We start from the raw sequence: 15,698 nt of genomic DNA on the forward strand, positions 1-15,698 counted from the left end.
ATATAACAGTGTAGTATATAGTTACTTAATTGCTTATACGCACTAGTAAATATTTTCATATTGAAGCATAGATTGTTCTTTAGTTATTTACACAAAAATGTTTTATTTAAATAACAAGGCATATCCAATCAGTAATGAAAGACATGCGGAGTTTGCTAATAAGGGAAAACTCACTATCTTGAAAGCGGAACAATGAATCAAGACATTTGCCTCACGCCTTACCCTTTTAAGAAGAAAGTTGATATGAAAGTGGTGTTCGGAAAATAAAGACACAAAGTTACCTTAAATAACAAGTAATAAATGTAGAACATATTATTGTCCTTTTTTGATACAATACTAATAATTAAATAGAATATTGGAAAGAAATAATTCCGATGAAGAAACTATTTTTTTATTTTTGAATTCGCCAAAAGGTCCCATATTTACCTATTTTATTCACCCAAAGGTCCCTTTAATTGATCAAAACATTATCAACCTTAAGGCAAATACCAACTTATGTTTATCAATTTTAGTTGCATGAACTTTAACATTCTTTAATATAAACCATAATGCTGCCATTACTGATTAGCATTTAACTAATATAATTGTGTGGTAAATAGATAATTAATTGCTTATACGCACTAGAAAATACTTTCATATTGAAGCATAGATTGTTCTTTAGTTATTTACACAAAAATGTTTTATTATAATAACAAGGCATATCCAATCAGTAATGAAAGACATGCAAAGTTTGCTTATAAAGGAAAACTCACCATCTTGAAAGCGGAACAACGAATCTAGATATTTGCCTTACGTCGTACCCTTTTAAGAAGAAAGTTGATATGAAAGTGTTTTTCGAAAAATAAAGACACAAAGTGACCTTAAATAACAAGTGACAAATGAAGAACATATTATTGTCCCTTTTTGATACAATACTAATAATTAAATAGAATATTGGAAAGAAATAATTCCGATGAAGAAACTATTTTTTATTTTTGAATTCGCCCAAAGGTCCCATATTTACATATTTTATTCACCCAAAGGTCCCGTTTATTTATCAAAAAATTATCATCCTTAAGGCAAAGACCAACTTATGTTTATCAATTTAAGTTGCCTGAACTTTAACCTGCTTTAATATAAAACATAATGCTGCCATTAATGATAAGCATTTAACTAATATAATTGTGTAGTAAACAGATAATTAATTGCTTATACGCACTAGCATATGTTTTCATATTGAAGCATATATTGTTCTTTAGTTATTTACACAAAAATGTTTTATTTAAATAAGAAGGCATATCCAATCACTAATGAAAGACATGCAGAGTTTGCTAATAAAGCAAAACTCACCATCTTGAAAGCGGAACAATGAATCTAGATATTTGCCTTACGCCGTACCCTTTTAAGAAGAAAGTTCATATGAAAGTGGTGTTCGAAAAATAAAGACACAAAGTTACCTTGAATAACAAGTGACAAATTAAGAAAATATTATTGTCCTTTTTTGATACAATACTAATAATTAAATAGAATATTGGAAAGAAATAATTCCGATGAAGAAACTATTTTTTATTTTTGAATTCGCCCAAAGGTCCCATATTTACCTATTTTATTCACCCAAAGGTCCCTTTTATTTATAAAAAAAAATATCATCCTTAAGGCAAAGACCAACTTATGTTGATCAATTTTAGTTGCAATAATTTTAACTAACCTTCTTTAATATAAAACATAATGCTGCCTTCAATGATAAGCATTTTACTAATATAACAGTGTAGTATATAGATACTTAATTGCTTATATTACCAATGTTATTTCAACTGATCGGGCGGAGCTTACGTTTTAATTTGCATAAGGACAGTCTATTTGAAGATGTGTGTGATAAGGATGATTACCGTTATAATTATAACTGATTTCTAATAACCTATCAGTGTCATCAAAGGAATTTACAAAAGAATGACTGGACACTTCATTGATGAGTTTATTCTAAAACACCTATCTATAGATGGACTGGTTTATTATGAGCGAACCGGTTAAACTCCGCCCAGTCAAGTGAAATAAATTGAGTAATACGCACTAGAAAATATTTTCATATTGGAGCATAGATTGTTCTTTAGTTATTTACTCAAAAATGTTTTATTTTAAATAACAAGGCATATCCAACAGTAATGAAAGAATGCAGAGTTTGCTAATAAAGGAAAACTCACTATCTTGAAAGCGGAAAAATGAATCAAGATATTTGCCTTACGCTGTACCCTTTTAAGAAGAAAGTTGATATGAAAGTGGTGTTCGGAAAATAAAGACACAAAGTTACCTTAAATAACAAGTAATAAATGTAGAACATATTATTGTCCTTTTTTGATACAATACTAATAATTAAATAGAATATTGGAAAGAAATAATTCCGATGAAGAAACTATTTTTTTATTTTTGAATTCGCCTAAAGGTCCCATATTTACCTATTTTATTCACCCAAAGGTCCCTTTTATTTAAAAAAAATATCATCCTTAAGGCAAATACCAACTTATGTTTATCAATTTTAGTTGCATGAACTTTAACATTCTTAAATATAAAACAGAATGCTGCCATTACTGATTAGCATTTAACTAATATAATTGTGTGGTAAATAGATAATTAATTGCTTATACGCACTAGAAAATATTTTCATATTGAAGCATAGATTGTTCTTTAGTTATTTACACAAAAATGTTTTATTTTAATAACAAGGCATATCCAATCAGTAATGAAAGACATGCAAAGTTTGCTAATAAAGGAAAACTCACCATCTTGAAAGCGGAACAACGAATCTAGATATTTGCCTTACGTCGTACCCTTTTAAGAAGAAAGTTGATATGAAAGTGGTTTTCGAAAAATAAAGACACAAAGTGACCTTACATAACAAGTGACAAATGAAGAACATATTACTGTCCTTTTTTGATAAAATACTATAATTAAATAGAATATTGGAAACAAAAATTCCGATGAAGAAACTATTTTTTATTTTTGAATTCGCCCAAAGGTCCCATATTTACCTATTTTATTCACCCAAAGGTCCCGTTTATTTATCAAAAAATTATCATCCTTAAGGCAAAGACCAACTTATGTTTATCAATTTTAGTTGCCTGAACTTTAACCTGCTTAAATATAAAACATAATGCTGCCATTAATGATAAGCATTTAACTAATATAATTGTGTAGTAAACAGATAATTAATTGTTTATACGCACTAGCATATGTTTTCAAATTGAAGCATATATTGTTCTTTAGTTATTTACACAAAAATGTTTTATTTAAATAAGAAGGCATATCCAATCACTAATGAAAGACATGCAGAGTTTGTTAACAAAGCAAAACTCACCATCTTGAAAGCGGAACAAAGAATCTAGATATTTGCCTTACGCCGTACCCTTTTAAGAAGAAAGTTCATATGAAAGTGGTGTTCGAAAAATAAAGACACAAAGTTACCTTAAATAACAAGTGACAAATTAAGAAAATATTATTGTCCTTTTTTGATACAATACTAATAATTAAATAGAATATTGGAAAGAAATAATTCCGATGAAGAAACCTTTTTTTATTTTTGAATTCGCACAAAGGTCCCATATTTACCTATTTTATTCACCCAAAGGTCCCTTTTATTTATAAAAAAAATATCATCCTTAAGGCAAAGACCAACTTATGTTGATCAATTTTTGTTGCAATAATTTGAACTAACCTTCTTTAATATAAAACATAATGCTGCCTTCAATGATAAGCATTTTACTAATATAACAGTGTAGTATATAGATACTTAATTGCTTATACGCACTAGAAAATATTTTCGTATTGAAGCATAGATTGTTCTTTAGTTATTTACTCAAAAATGTTTTATTTAAATAACAAGGCATATCCAATCAGTAATGAAAGACAAGCGGAGTTTGCTAATAAGGGAAAACTCACTATCTTGAAAGCGGAACAATGAATCAAGACATTTGCCTCACGCCTTACCCTTTTAAGAAGAAAGGACATATGAAGGTGGTGTTCGAAAAATAAAGACACAAAGTTACCTTAAATAACAAGTGACAAATTAAGAACATATTATTGTCCCTTTTTGATACAATACTAATAATTAAATAGAATATTGGAAAGAAATAATTCCGATGAAGAAACTATTTTTATTTTTGAATTCGCCCAAAGGTCCCATATTTACCTATTTTATTCACCCAAAGGTCCCTTTTATTTATAAAAAAAAATATCATCCTTAAGGCAAAGACCAACTTATGTTTATCAATTTTAGTTGCATGAACTTTAACCTGCTTTTATATAAAACATAATGCTGCCATTTATGATAAGCATTTAACTAATATAATTGTGTAGTAAACAGATAATTAATTGCTTATACGCACTAGCATATGTTTTCATATTGAAGCATATATTGTTCTTTAGTTATTTACACAAAAATGTTTTATTTAAATAAGAAGGCATATCCAATCACTAATGAAAGACATGCAGAGTTTGCTAATAAAGGAAAACTCACCATCTTGAAAGCGGAACAATGAATCTAGATATTTGCCTTACGCCGTACCCTTTTAAGAAGAAAGTTCATATGAAAGTGGTGTCCGAAAAATAAAGACACAAAGTTACCTTAAATAACAAGTGACAAATTAAGAAAATATTATTGTCCTTTTTTGATACAATACTACTAATTAAATAGAATATTGGAAAGAAATAATTCCGATGAAGAAACTTTTTTTTTATTTTTGAATTCGCCCAAAGGTCCCATATTTACCTATTTAATTCACTCAAAGGTCCCTTTAATTGATCAAAACATTATCAACCTTAAGGCAAATATCAACATATGTTTATCAATTTTAGTTACAATAACTTTAACCTTCTTTAATATAAAACATAATGTTGCCTTCAATGATAAGCATTTTACTAATATAACAGTGTAGTATATAGATACTTAATTGCTTATACGCACTAGTAAATATTTTCATATTGAAGCATAGATTGTTCTTTAGTTATTTACACAAAAATGTTTTATTTAAATAACAAGGCATATCCATCAGTAATGAAAGACATGCGGAGTTTGCTAATAAGGGAAAACTCACTATCTTGAAAGCGGAACAATGAATCAAGACATTTGCCTCACGCCTTACCCTTTTAAGAAGAAAGGACATATGAAGGTGGTGTTCGAAAAATAAAGACACAAAGTTACCTTAAATAACAAGTGACAAATGAAGAACATTTTATTGTCCTTTTTTAATACAACATTAATAATTAAACAGAATATCGGAAAGAAATAACTCCGATGAAGAAACTTTTTTTTATTTTTGAATTCGCCCAAAGGTCCCATATTTACTTATTTTATTCACCCAAAGGTCCCTTTAATTGATCAAAACATTATCAACCTTAAGGCAAATATCAACATATGTTTATCAATTTTAGTTGCAATAACTTTAACCTTCTTTAATATAAAACATAATGCTGCCTTCAATGATAAGCATTTTACTAATATAACCGTGTAGTATATAGATAATAAATTGCTTATACGCACTAGAAAATATTTTCATATTGAAGTATAGATTGTTCTTTAGTTATTTACACAAAAATGTTTTATTTTAATAACAAGACATATCCAATCAGTAATGAAAGACATTCAGAGTTTGCTAATAAAGGAAAACTCACCATCTTGAAAGCGGAACAATGAATCTAGATATTTGCCTTACGCCGTACCCTTTTAAGAAGAAAGTTCATATGAAAGTGGTGTCCGAAAAATAAAGACACAAAGTTACCTTAAATAACAAGTGACAAATTAAGAAAATATTATTGTCCTTTTTTGATACAATACTACTAATTAAATAGAATATTGGAAAGAAATAATTCCGATGAAGAAACTTTTTTTTTATTTTTGAATTCGCCCAAAGGTCCCATATTTACCTATTTAATTCACTCAAAGGTCCCTTTAATTGATCAAAACATTATCAACCTTAAGGCAAATATCAACATATGTTTATCAATTTTAGTTGCAATAACTTTAACCTTCTTTAATATAAAACATAATGTTGCCTTCAATGATAAGCATTTTACTAATATAACAGTGTAGTATATAGATACTTAATTGCTTATACGCACTAGTAAATATTTTCATATTGAAGCATAGATTGTTCTTTAGTTATTTACACAAAAATGTTTTATTTAAATAACAAGGCATATCCAATCAGTAATGAAAGACATGCGGAGTTTGCTAATAAGGGAAAACTCACTATCTTGAAAGCGGAACAATGAATCAAGACATTTGCCTCACGTCTTACCCTTTTAAGAAGAAAGGACATATGAAGGTGGTGTTCGAAAAATAAAGACACAAAGTTACCTTAAATAACAAGTGTCAAATGAAGAACATTTTATTGTCCTTTTTTGATACAACATTAATAATTAAACAGAATATCGGAAAGAAATAACTCCGATGAAGAAACTTTTTTTTATTTTTGAATTCGCCCAAAGGTCCCATATTCACTTATTTTATTCACCCAAAGGTCCCTTTAATTGATCAAAACATTATCAACCTTAAGGCAAATATCAACATATGTTTATCAATTTTAGTTGCAATAACTTTAACCTTCTTTAATATAAAACATAATGCTGCCTTCAATGATAAGCATTTTACTAATATAACCGTGTAGTATATAGATAATAAATTGCTTATACGCACAAGAAAATATTTTCATATTGAAGCATAGATTGTTATTTAGGTATTTACACAAAAATGTTTTATTTAAATAAGAAGGCATATCCAATCACTAATGAAAGACATGTAGAGTTTGCTAATAAAGCAAAACTCACCATCTTGAAAGCGGAACAATGAATCTAGATATTTGCCTTACGCCGTACCCTTTTAAGAAGAAAGTTCATATGAAAGTGGTGTTCGAAAAATAAAGACACAAAGTTACCTTAAATAACAAGTGACAAATTAAGAAAATATTATTGTCCTTTTTTGATACAATACTAATAATTAAATAGAATATTGGAAAGAAATAATTCCGATGAAGAAACCTTTTTTTATTTTTGAATTCGCACAAAGGTCCCATATTTACCTATTTTATTCACCCAAAGGTCCCTTTTATTTATAAAAAAAATATCATCCTTAAGGCAAAGACCAACTTATGTTGATCAATTTTAGTTGCAATAATTTTAACTAACCTTCTTTAATATAAAACATAATGCTGCCTTCAATGATAAGCATTTTACTAATATAACAGTGTAGTATATAGATACTTAATTGCTTATACGCACTAGAAAATATTTTCGTATTGAAGCATAGATTGTTCTTTAGTTATTTACTCAAAAATGTTTTATTTAAATAACAAGGCATATCCAATCAGTAATGAAAGACATGCGGAGTTTGCTAATAAGGGAAAACTCACTATCTTGAAAGCGGAACAATGAATCAAGACATTTGCCTCACGCCTTACCCTTTTAAGAAGAAAGGACATATGAAGGTGGTGTTCGAAAAATAAAGACACAAAGTTACCTTAAATAACAAGTGACAAATTAAGAACATATTATTGTCCCTTTTTGATACAATACTAATAATTAAATAGAATATTGGAAAGAAATAATTCCGATGAAGAAACTATTTTTATTTTTGAATTCGCCCAAAGGTCCCATATTTACCTATTTTATTCACCCAAAGGTCCCTTTTATTTATAAAAAAAAATATCATCCTTAAGGCAAAGACCAACTTATGTTTATCAATTTTAGTTGCATGAACTTTAACCTGCTTTAATATAAAACATAATGCTGCCATTTATGATAAGCATTTAACTAATATAATTGTGTAGTAAACAGATAATTAATTGCTTATACGCACTAGCATATGTTTTCATATTGAAGCATATATTGTTCTTTAGTTATTTACACAAAAATGTTTTATTTAAATAAGAAGGCATATCCAATCACTAATGAAAGACATGCAGAGTTTGCTAATAAAGGAAAACTCACCATCTTGAAAGCGGAACAATGAATCTAGATATTTGCCTTACGCCGTACCCTTTTAAGAAGAAAGTTCATATGAAAGTGGTGTCCGAAAAATAAAGACACAAAGTTACCTTAAATAACAAGTGACAAATTAAGAAAATATTATTGTCCTTTTCTGATACAATACTACTAATTAAATAGAATATTGGAAAGAAATAATTCCGATGAAGAAACTTTTTTTTTATTTTTGAATTCGCCCAAAGGTCCCATATTTACCTATTTAATTCACCCAAAGGTCCCTTTAATTGATCAAAACATTATCAACCTTAAGGCAAATATCAACATATGTTTATCAATTTTAGTTGCAATAACTTTAACCTTCTTTAATATAAAACATAATGTTGCCTTCAATGATAAGCATTTTACTAATATAACAGTGTAGTATATAGATACTTAATTGCTTATACGCACTAGTAAATATTTTCATATTGAAGAATAGATTGTTCTTTTAAATTAGTTATTTACACAAAAATGTTTTATTTAAATAACAAGGCATATCCAATCAGTAATGAAAGACATGCGGAGTTTGCTAATAAGGGAAAACTCACTATCTTGAAAGCGGAACAATGAATCAAGACATTTGCCTCACGTCTTACCCTTTTAAGAAGAAAGGACATATGAAGGTGGTGTTCGAAAAATAAAGACACAAAGTTACCTTAAATAACAAGTGACAAATGAAGAACATTTTATTGTCCTTTTTTAATACAACATTAATAATTAAACAGAATATCGGAAAGAAATAACTCCGATGAAGAAACTTTTTTTTATTTTTGAATTCGCCCAAAGGTCCCATATTTACTTATTTTATTCACCCAAAGGTCCCTTTAATTGATCAAAACATTATCAACCTTAAGGCAAATATCAACATATGTTTATCAATTTTAGTTGCAATAACTTTAACCTTCTTTAATATAAAACATAATGCTGCCTTCAATGATAAGCATTTTACTAATATAACCGTGTAGTATATAGATAATAAATTGCTTATACGCACTAGAAAATATTTTCATATTGAAGTATAGATTGTTCTTTAGTTATTTACACAAAAATGTTTTATTTTAATAACAAGACATATCCAATCAGTAATGAAAGACATGCAGAGTTTGCTAATAAAGGAAAACTCACCATCTTGAAAGCGGAACAATGAATCTAGATATTTGCCTTACGCCGTACCCTTTTAAGAAGAAAGTTCATATGAAAGTGGTGTCCGAAAAATAAAGACACAAAGTTACCTTAAATAACAAGTGACAAATTAAGAAAATATTATTGTCCTTTTTTGATACAATACTACTAATTAAATAGAATATTGGAAAGAAATAATTCCGATGAAGAAACTTTTTTTTTATTTTTGAATTCGCCCATAGGTCCCATATTTACCTATTTAATTCACTCAAAGGTCCCTTTAATTGATCAAAACATTATCAACCTTAAGGCAAATATCAACATATGTTTATCAATTTTAGTTGCAATAACTTTAACCTTCTTTAATATAAAACATAATGTTGCCTTCAATGATAAGCATTTTACTAATATAACAGTGTAGTATATAGATACTTAATTGCTTATACGCACTAGTAAATATTTTCATATTGAAGCATAGATTGTTCTTTAGTTATTTACACAAAAATGTTTTATTTAAATAACAAGGCATATCCAATCAGTAATGAAAGACATGCGGAGTTTGCTAATAAGGGAAAACTCACTATCTTGAAAGCGGAACAATGAATCAAGACATTTGCCTCACGTCTTACCCTTTTAAGAAGAAAGGACATATGAAGGTGGTGTTCGAAAAATAAAGACACAAAGTTACCTTAAATAACAAGTGACAAATGAAGAACATTTTATTGTCCTTTTTTGATACAACATTAATAATTAAACAGAATATCGGAAAGAAATAACTCCGATGAAGAAACTTTTTTTTATTTTTGAATTCGCCCAAAGGTCCCATATTCACTTATTTTATTCACCCAAAGGTCCCTTTAATTGATCAAAACATTATCAACCTTAAGGCAAATATCAACATATGTTTATCAATTTTAGTTGCAATAACTTTAACCTTCTTTAATATAAAACATAATGCTGCCTTCAATGATAAGCATTTTACTAATATAACCGTGTAGTATATAGATAATAAATTGCTTATACGCACAAGAAAATATTTTCATATTGAAGCATAGATTGTTATTTAGGTATTTACACAAAAATGTTTTATTTTAATAACAAGGCATATCCAATCAGTTATGAAAGACATGCGGAGTTTGCTAATAAGGGAAAACTCACTATCTTGAAAGCGGAACAATGAATCAAGACATTTGCCTCACGCCTTACCCTTTTAAGAAGAAAGGACATATGAAGGTGGTGTTCGAAAAATAAACACAAAGTTACCTTAAATAACAAGTGACAAATTAAGAAAATATTATTGTCCTTTTTTGATACAATACTAATAATTAAATAGAATATTGGAAAGAAATAATTCCGATGAAGAAACTTTTTTTTATTTTTGAATTCGCCCAAAGGTTCCATATTTACTTATTTTATTCACCCAAAGGTCCCTTTAATTGATCAAAACATTATCAACCTTAAGGCAAATATCAACATATGTTTATCAATTTTAGTTGCAATAACTTTAACCTTCTTTAATATAAAACATAATGTTGCCTTCAATGATAAGCATTTTACTAATATAACAGTGTAGTATATAGATACTTAATTGCTTATACGCACTAGTAAATATTTTCATATTGAAGCATAGATTGTTCTTTAGTTATTTACACAAAAATGTTTTATTTAAATAACAAGGCATATCCAATCAGTAATGAAAGACATGCGGAGTTTGCTAATAAGGGAAAACTCACTATCTTGAAAGCGGAACAATGAATCAAGACATTTGCCTCACGCCTTACCCTTTTAAGAAGAAAGGATATATGAAGGTGGTGTTCGAAAAATAAAGACACAAAGTTACCTTAAATAACAAGTGACAAATGAAGAACATTTTATTGTCCTTTTTTAATACAACATTAATAATTAAACAGAATATCGGAAAGAAATAACTCCGATGAAGAAACTTTTTTTTATTTTTAAAAATCGCCCAAAGGTCCCATATTTACTTATTTTATTCACCCAAAGGTCCCTTTAATTGATCAAAACATTATCAACCTTAAGGCAAATATCAACATATGTTTATCAATTTTAGTTGCAATAACTTTAACCTTCTTTAATATAAAACATAATGCTGCCTTCAATGATAATCATTTTACTAATATAACCGTGTAGTATATAGATAATAAATTGCTTATACGCACTAGAAAATATTTTCATATTGAAGTATAGATTGTTCTTTAGTTATTTACACAAAAATGTTTTATTTTAATAACAAGACATATCCAATCAGTAATGAAAGACATGCAGAGTTTGCTAATAAAGGAAAACTCACCATCTTGAAAGCGGAACAATGAATCAAGATATTTGCCTTACGCCGTACCCTTTTAAGAAGAAAGTTGATATGAAAGTGGTTTTCGAAAAATAAAGACACAAAGTTACCTTAAATAACAAGTAACAAATGTAGAAAATATTATTGTCCTTTTTTGATACAATACTAATAATTAAATAGAATATTGGAAAGAAATAATTCCGATGAAGAAACTTTTTTTTATTCTTGAATTCGCCCAAAGGTCCCATATTTACTTATTTTATTCACCCACAGGTCCTTTTAATTGATCAAAACATTATCAACCTGAAGGCAAATACCAACTTATTTTTATCAATTTTTGTTGCAATAACTTTAACCTTCTTTAATATAAAACATAATGTTGCCTTCAATGATAAGCATTTTACTAACATAACAGTGTAGTATATATATACTTAATTGCTTATACGCACTAGTAAATATTTTCATATTGAAGCATAGATTGTTCTTTAGTTATTTACACAAAAATGTTTTATTTAAATAACAAGGCATATCCAATCAGTAATGAAAGACATGCGGAGTTTGCTAATTAAGGAAAACTCACCATCTTGAAAGCGGAAAAATGAATCAAGATATTTGCCTTACGCTGTACCCTTTTAAGAAGAAAGTTGATATGAAAGTGGTGTTCGGAAAATAAAGACACAAAGTTACCTTAAATAACAAGTAACAAATGTAGAACATATTATTGTCCTTTTTTGATACAATACTAATAATTAAATAGAATATTGGAAAGAAATAATTCCGATGAAGAAACTATTTTTTATTTTTTTGAATTCGGCCAAAGGTCCCATATTTACTTATTTTATTCACCCAAAGGTCCGTTTTATTTATCAAAAAATTATCATCCTTAAGGCAAAGACCAACTTATGTTTATCAATTTTAGTTGCATGAACTTTAACCTTCTTTAATATAAAACATAATGCTGCCATTAATGATAAGCATTTAACTAATATAATTGTGTAGTAAACAGATAATTATTTGATTGCTTATACGCACTAGAATATGTTTTTATATTGAAGCATAGATTGTTCTTAAGTTATTTACACAAAAATGTTGTATTTAAATACAAAATCATATCCGATTAGAAATAGAAAACATGGAGAGTTTGCTAATTAAGGAAAACTGACCATCTTGAAAGCGGACTAATGAAACAAAATATTTGCCTCACGCCATACCCTTTTAAGAAGAAGGGTCATATGAAGGTGGTGTTCGAAAAATAAAGACGCAAAGTTACCTTAAAAAACAAGTGACAAATTAAGAAAATATTATTGCCCTTTTTTGATACAAAACTAATAATTAAATAGAATATTGGAAAGAAATAATTCCGATGAAGAAACTTTTTTTTATTTTTGAATTCGCCCAAAGGTCCCATATTTACTTATTTTATTCACCCAAAGGTCCTTTTAATTGATCAAAACATTATCAACCTTAAGGCACATACCAACTTATGTTTATCAATTTTTGTTGCAATAACTTTAACCTTCTTTAATATAAAACATAATGTTGCCTTCAATGATAAGCATTTTACTAATATAACAGTGTAGTATATAGATAATTAATTGCTTATACGCACTAGAAAATATTTTCATATTGAAGCATATATTGTTCTTTAGTTATTTACACAAAAATGTTTTATTTTAATAACAAGGCATATCCAATCAGTAATGAAAGACATGCAGAGTTTGCTAATAAAGGAAAACTCACCATCTTGAAAGCGGAACAATGAATCAAGATATTTGCCTTACGCCGTACCCTTTGAAGAAGAAAGTTGATATGAAAGTGGTTTTCGAAAAATAAAGACACAAAGTGACCTTAAATAACAAGTGACAAATAAAGAACATATTACTGTCCTTTTTTTGATAAAATACTAATAATTAAATAGAATATTGGAAAGAAATAATTCCGATGAAGAAACTATTTTTTATTTTTGAAATCGCCCAAAGGTCCCATATTTACCAATTTTATTCACCCAAAGGTCCCTTTTATTTATCAAAAAATTATCATCCTTAAGGCAAAGACCAACTTATGTTAATCAATTTTGGTTGCATGAACTTTAACCTGCTTTAATATAAAACATTATGCTGCCATTAATGATAAGCATTTAACTAATTTAATTGTGTAGTAAAGAGATAATTAATTGCTTATACGCACTAGCATATGTTTTCATATTGAAGCATAGATTGTTCTTAAGTTATTTACACAAAAATGTTGTATTTAAATACAAAATCATATCCAATTAGAAATAGAAAACATGGAGAGTTTGCTAATAAATGAAAACTCACCATCTTAAAAGCTGAACACTGAATCAAAATATTTGCCTTCACGCCATACCCTTTTAAGAAGAAAGGGTCATACTAAGGTGGTGTTCGAAAAATAAAGACACAACGTTACCTTAAATAACAAGTGACAAATGAAGAACATATTATTGTCCCTTTTTGATACAATACTAATAATTAAATAGAATATTGGAAAGAAATAATTCCGATGAAGAAACTTTTTTTTTATTTTTGAATTCGCCCAAAGGTCCCATATTTACCTATTTTATTCACCCAAAGGTCCCTTTTATTGATAAAAAAATTATCAACCCTAAGCCAAATACCTTATGTTTATCAATTTTTGGTCGCACGAACCTTAATCTTCTTTAATATAAAACATAATGCTGCCTTCAATGATAAGCATTTTACTAATACAACAGTGTAGTATATAGATAATTAATTGCTTATACGCACTAGAAAATATTTTCATATTGAAGCATATATTGTTCTTAGGTTATTTCCGAGGGTTATTTATAAAAACATGTTTAATTAAAATAAAAAGGCATATCCGATCAGAAATGAAAGACATGCAGAGTTTGCTAATAAAGGAAAACTCACATTCTTGAAACCGGAACAATATATTAAGACATTTGCCTTACGCCTTACTTTTTTAAGAAGAAAGTTCATATGAAAGTGGTGTTCGACCATGTTTGTAATATTTGTTCTGTTTTGATTCTTTCAAATGCAAATGAACAATGAAATACTTTAGATAGTTAGAGCTTAAGTATTTAAAATGGTTAAACAGAATAAAAAAATAAACTAAAAAGCAAAAACATAACCTTTGCTCCATGGTTGTGGTAATTAATGTTTTACAATGGCCAAATTTCTTTATTAACCATGAAAAGTGTTTTTGATACCAATTAATTGTTGCTTTGATTCAACATAACTACACAATTATTTCTTGACGGATGTTAAGTAACCAAAACAAAATTAAAAATATATTTTACAATAATAGATCGTACTTTCACTTTGTTTAAAGTATGATGTAAAAATAACCCAAAAACTACAAAATACAACTATGGTTCAATATATAGAACGTGTAATAAAAATGAAAACACGTATCTATACTGAATGAAAACAATACATTATTGTAAGCGAATAATGATTCTTCACATTGAGAAAGACATAATTAAAAAAGAACAAGATGCAGGGGAAGTTACATTGAATATAAGGGATAATGCGGTTTTTGTGAACTCTTCTCGGCATTTTGTAATTAAACTTTTATCAGAACTTTGACCCACCCCCTCCCACCCCCTGTATTTTAATCTCATCTCGGTTTTATTTTAAATGATATACATGTCAGCCTCAATCCTATTTTAATCAGATTAAAAATGCAGTTATATAGCAGGAAGACTATTAAAAGTTCAAGACTAAAAATGTGATACTAAATGGAGAAAGATATAAAAACTTATTTAATAAAACGTACGCAACTATTAAAAAGTGAAGACCATGTAAACTTTATCAGAAATCTAAAATTACTCTGTTTGACGTCAAATTGTATAAAGTCGATTTCTATCCTTCACGGCTTGAGATATTGATATTTGATCTTGTTTACGTTTCTAAGACAAATGATGCATAAACAAAATAATGTTAACAGTAAATATAGTAATTAATAATCAATTATTCATAACGTAATGATCAAAATATGAACACAGACAATAATTCAGATTTGTTTTGATAGTATATCTATAAAAAGATACAGGTTAATTTAAAAATAGTTTTCAGGTCAATATTGCAATTCACCCGTCAATTAACCCAACACTCCAAAAAATAGTAAAACCTTGTTATATATGATTGAAAAACTTTGGTGTAATTCACTTTGGTGCAATAAAACATGTATATATAAACTAGCGTTTAATTGAGTACATACTTAAAAAAAAAAAAAGTCACATTTACATGATAAAAATTCATTAGTCATCAGCAAT

This window comes from Mytilus galloprovincialis, unplaced genomic scaffold (genome assembly GCF_965363235.1).
Source record: "Mytilus galloprovincialis unplaced genomic scaffold, xbMytGall1.hap1.1 HAP1_SCAFFOLD_34, whole genome shotgun sequence".
Lineage (NCBI taxonomy): Eukaryota > Metazoa > Mollusca > Bivalvia > Mytilida > Mytilidae > Mytilus > Mytilus galloprovincialis.